This window comes from Diorhabda sublineata, chromosome 5 (genome assembly GCF_026230105.1).
Source record: "Diorhabda sublineata isolate icDioSubl1.1 chromosome 5, icDioSubl1.1, whole genome shotgun sequence".
Taxonomy (NCBI): domain Eukaryota; kingdom Metazoa; phylum Arthropoda; class Insecta; order Coleoptera; family Chrysomelidae; genus Diorhabda; species Diorhabda sublineata.
Window position 1 is genome coordinate 26,947,756 of NC_079478.1, and position 6,000 is coordinate 26,953,755.

Consider the following 6,000-nt stretch of genomic DNA (forward strand, 5'->3'; position numbering starts at 1 on the left):
CGCCACCTGAGAGGTGTATCTTATCTATGAAGATTTTGTCTTGTCTGCAACTAGCCGTTACTTCTAATTTTTCTTCTAGTACAGCTTGAGATATTTTTTATCTGGTATGTCCTAGAATCCAATAAAGCTCTACCCCCTCATCCTCACCTACCTAAATCATTGCCTTTTATTATTTTAGGATCAGCTTTGGTGGTCGTTCTTGCCACTGCACTTTCTGTGCAGATTTGTTTGCTGATTTGGTTGTTATTTTTTTTAAACCTAAGCCGTTCACAGTATGGCTATTAACGTAGTCTATAAAAACTGTGCTACTTAGATAAGAGATATGTCCTTCACCACTCCTGCTACAGATAGCTTACTTTTTTGTTTCATTTGTGTACCAGATATCATCTTCTGAAGAGTTTGTTCTCATTTCTCTTTGCTAGGAAGCTCTTTTGGTCCTATTGTTGAGTACATACGTAGGTTGGATCTTGGACGCTTTATAATGTATCCTTCTTCATGACTTCCTTCAACCTGTGCCATATATGCCGTTTCACTTAGCGTACAACTATAGTTGAGTAATGCACCTTACAAACCCGAACGTCGATGCTAATCTGCAGACGTCTGACATCCAATAGTCCCTAGTTTGTCTAGTGCTGCCACGGCGGCCATTTTTTTGTTATCGTTCTCAAGTCTAGAAAAATCCTCATATGTCCATTCAGGAAACTGCATTACATATTTTTGTGTGGGATCGTTTTGTAACATGAGAAGAATAAATTTCATTCTTATGTGTAATTCTAGCACAAAAATTATCTGAAGATGATCATGACCGCAGAACTGAATTTTGTGAAACCATAATGCAAAAGCAAGATGCAGATCCTCATCTTAAAATCGAGTTATTAGTTTCTATTAATATTAAATGATAAAATTACTTGACATGGTTGTAGACATTGTCTTTTTCTATTTATTCTTTGCTGTTTTTTCTCAAATCCAATGAGAATGATACATTTTTACATCATTTCTTCTATCTATTGTCAATGAATATTCAAAGATTTGTTATTCACAGTCACTACTTCAGCATTGTTCTCTCACTACGGAGTAGATTATAACTCACTTGTTGACACCCACTTTCCTTTCAAAAGTTTCTTCTTTTCTTCCTCTCTGATCAAATTTGAAATTTGTGATACTAAATTACTGAGTGTCACTTTCTCATATGTTTATTCTTGTTCTGTCATCGGATTATAACAATCTCATCTAATGTCTATTGAATATCACAAAGAATCACGCTTGTAAACATAGTAAACTCACCACACAAAACAAACTTTTATTATACAAACAAATCGTTAGACCCATTTTAACCCAAAATTTCCTAGAACCTCGTGGTTACATGATATAGCCGACATACCCACTGTTAAAGATTTCGTAACAAAAATTTCAACCATGTTTCACAACTATTGTCTGCCAAAATATCTTCAGGAAAAACTTAAAGCCGCAAATCACGCAAGAGATATCTACGACAGTGGGTATAGGTATCTGCATGGTTCACTAATCACATAGCTACGTTGAAAAACTCTTACAATTCCAATCAATACCAAAAACGTTGTAAATTGAAACTTCCTCATATTATTATGAATTATAATCAACATCAGCCATGTTGCCTTCTCGAAAACCAGAATCCCGATCGATATTTGAAACCCTGTGTTTCAGCAGCTTTACAGAGATATTTCAGCCGAAATATTCTGGATGTCACAAGTATATACAAGGAGCAAAGTAATTGTATCTACATCAAACTTGTGGATAATGCTCCGTTGCAAGGAACCACAATATTGCATCCAGACGTGCACATGTTATCGTCGGATCGCCAGAACATCGGCCAACATACTCGTATACATTTGTTAATCTATTAGATGAAATGTAACTAGGAATTAACTGGCGGATATGTACCCTTATGTAACGTGCATGTTAGATTTATTGATTTGGTCTCATTAACTTCAATCCTCCAAAATAAATTAACATATGACCTCAGCCATGTTTTTCTTGACTTTTCCGGAAGCCGATTTTGTGGTACATTGCACGTAAATTCTGCAATTTTAATCAGGTATTAATCAGATTCTACTTCCATGTTTATTCAGTTTAAAAGTCAATTAAAATTTGAAAAATATTTTGCATAATGACAACACAAAATTATCTAAGGTAATTTGATCAATATACGAATAAAAAAGTATTTATCTGGTTCAAAAAGCATTGTACTATTTTGCACTCTTTTGGGTGTTACAATGAAACTCCCATTTAAAAAGCATTCTCCTTTCTCGCACGCTTTTAGACATCTGTATAATATGTAATTTCAAGTATTTATATGATTTTTCAGATGCTTAATTCTAATGGTGGTCACAGTTAGATAATATTTACCAGGTGAAGAGAAATTGGGAAGAATGACATTTTAGAATTGCTTGGATATGGAGATAGACCAAAGAGCATAAACAGATGTTTTGCATCTATTTGGAAAAACTTTCCACCTATACTGCAAGAAAAAAATGCTTAAGGCCACTTGACATGATGCAATTCAGCATGTAATGCAATGCAAGGCGCAATACTTCTTGATCAAAAGCATAGGCAGATGAAATTCAGCTGATCGTTTCATGCAAAATCTTGCACTTGCAATAATATTGATTTGGTACATTTTTCATTGCGGGTAAGCTGTAGTTCTAGGGAGAAGTCTTGTAGATTTTCGCGCAACAACCAACCTGTCCATCGGGCTCCAGGATCGAGACAGCGAGAGATATGATTATTGCCAGTTATTCACCGACCGCTTTTTTCTTGTTCATTCCACTTAACTTTGTTATTTTCATTTTTAAACTGCCAACAATATGTTAAATAAAGTTTGAGGCTAGGAATTTGTTTAATATACTTATTGAATTTCAGCTAGGGGCAGCTATAATGCAGTGGTAGGAGACTGGCACAATTTCAAATGACGTGATATATGATTCTATGAAATTTTGACTTTTGAAAAAATTGCATCCAATTTCTTGCAAGTTTTCTTGCACTAAATCGTGTGGTCTATATCATGAAACTGACAATAATGAACATATTTGAATAAATGCACTACATCCATTCAAGAAAATCCCAAGATCTGTATCAGTCGGACATCTAATGATATTGAAATTAGTCTTACCTCTCTTAAGATGATTCTGTAAGTAAACTGTAGTTTTGAACAAATTATGGACAGATACTAACATCATTCTACATGAGAATTTCTGATGAATCGATTTTATATCAAAAAGTAAATTAATTTAATCAACAAGATTGTATATGAATAAGAATCTATGTTGAGAAACTGAATGCTAAATACAAAATCTGGTTTCAATATGAAATGCACCTACCTATTTTGCAGGACATTATAGGTAGTAGAATCTATTTAGTGGCTTTCAGATACAATTAGCGAAAATTGCTTTCGACTCAAAATTTTGAAAAAGAAACGATACGGCTTATGATTTCAATGGATTATATTACAAGTGGTTGTTTAGTTTGATCCAATCATTTTATTACTAATTTTTCTTTGTTATATTTTATTTGGTTTGACAGTTGTGCACACATTTACACATCCTATTGAATATGGTGATCGAATTACCGATCACGTCAAAAAAATCTCTTTTCAAATTAGTATAAATATTAAAATATATTTCATTTAATCTTGTGGATTGATTCTAAATTGTAGACTCTCTCTGTATATGGTGATTATCTCAAGACTACATGAATGAAATCTTTTAAAGGAACTGAAACTCGTGCTTCCAGTAACAGATAAAAAAGAGAAAGTTCATGAACATAACATTGAAAAGTAAAATTTTATATTAGGTAATCGCTGTCGGGTCAAGTGTTTTGAATTTAGTTTTGTTTATATTTAGGATTATGTAGTTAAAGAATCTACGAAAGTCACGAATATTTTTAAGTCATATATTATAATTGACTGATCTTCTCATGCAGGTATTGTTCATTTTTATTAAAATCCTAGACCTTCGGCGCATTCAAAATATAGATAGTGAGTGAATTTTTGAACAAAGACTGATATAGGTGGAAATGGAAATAAAAACAAATCGACATATTGCAGATATGGGACTAGGTTAATATACCTAATTACCCATTTCAAAAAAATATAAACTGAACAAGAAATTGTGAGAGGTAATTATGGATTTTCATTCATTATCTGTAACTTTGTTGAAATATCAAGATTGTGAGAAATATCCACGTCATTTGAAGTACAACTATATTTCCAGATAGAGGTTTAAACCACTCTTCGTTGCTCAACATTAAGACTACCTCTATTCTTATGCACCTTGGTCTTATCAAGAATCGCCAGAAGATTGAATTGAGACTCATAGACGTTCAGCTACTTCAGTGAAACATTAAGAAAATATTTAACTATGGATTCCTCAAACGTGGGCTAACATCTTTATCTGGCCATATTTTCAACATAACTTTTCTCAAAGAATATAAGATGTGTTAAATTTTGAATAAATTCATTTTGGAATTACGTACTTCAGTTTACTGTCTTCGATTTCTTTGTTGATACTCCAATTCTTATGATCTATTTTAACAAGCGAGCTATCCAACTTCCCTGTTTCTAGAGTCAATAAACGTTCAGCTATTGCTGTAGAAGGTGATTATTGAGAAGCTACAGCCTTGTTGAATTTTTACACAATGTAGCTCAGTGTATAACCAAGCAGATGTAATCTTGAGGATCATATTATATGAAATTTTTTGTCACTACCATGAAGTTGATCAAGAGATAAATAATATATATACAGCGGAATTCAAAAAGAAATATACATTGATCTCAATGAGAGAACTACCCACCAATATGCTCATCGTTCGTTAAAAAACATTTCCGAGAATCACAGAACAAAAATAGGAAAATAGTATCAGATTTATCCATTTGTAAACTGTATCCGACTCAATAGACAGAAAAATGTTATGAGATAGTTTGAAGAAAATCTGAAATTCGCTCAAAATAATGGAGATAACACATGTGAACATATGGACATATGAAATAGTAAGACTAAATGTTCAAATGGACCAAAGAAGATAGAGGGTGTGAGATGGGAACAAGTGAAGCAAAAAACTTAGTCATCTTCTTTGGCTACTGAAATCTAGAACAAGTGAAAATAGACGTTTTTGTAGATGTAGAAGATAGAGTAATAGTAGCAACAATAAGGAGAAGCAAAAATAGATATATATTTAAAGATAAAATTAACCGCGAGAATGGAAGTAGATATCAAAGAAGTCAAAAGTTGGTGAAAATCTAAGAAAGGGAACATAAAACGTCAAAAATAGATAAAGTGTCTACATTTGAATCCCTGGTAGTCATTTCCACAGAAGATTGAAAAATGGAAACAGAAATAGCGAACAGAGAGGAAAGAAATCTCCTTAATGAGTAAAAAGATATAGAATAGAATAATATCAGGAAAATGGAGCAACCACTGAGAAAAATAATAGGAAAAACCAGGACGGACCGGATAGGAAATGAAGTAATCATAGAAAAGCTCAAATGAGAATCAATAAGAAACTGGTACGGATATATAAAGAGAAGCACCACAAAGCCAAAATAAAGCAGTGGAAAAAGTCAGCAGACATAAGAAAAGAATGGAAATGAGGCCCAGGAATTTTTGTCAAGACAAGTAGCATAGCAAAGAGGAAGAGAAGAAACAATACAATAAATCAAGGAAGTAACACGGAATCGAAATAAGTAGGAAAGATGAATCAAGGTATAATGAAAACTGAAACCTCAATACTTATATGCAGGAAAGGCATAAAGGGTTCTAGAGAAAATAACTAAGAAGAATTTTTGGCAACATAATGTCCATATTTGGAGCAAACTATGATGAAATCGGTATGTAATACTTTTCTTTTGAAGAAACCTCTTCACAGGAGCCGAAGAGTACAGCTATTAGTAATTGCTAGTTAGTTTATTTGTAATAAGCGTAACAAAAATGCTTCAAGTTCGAGGACTTCAATATTACTACCCTGTTA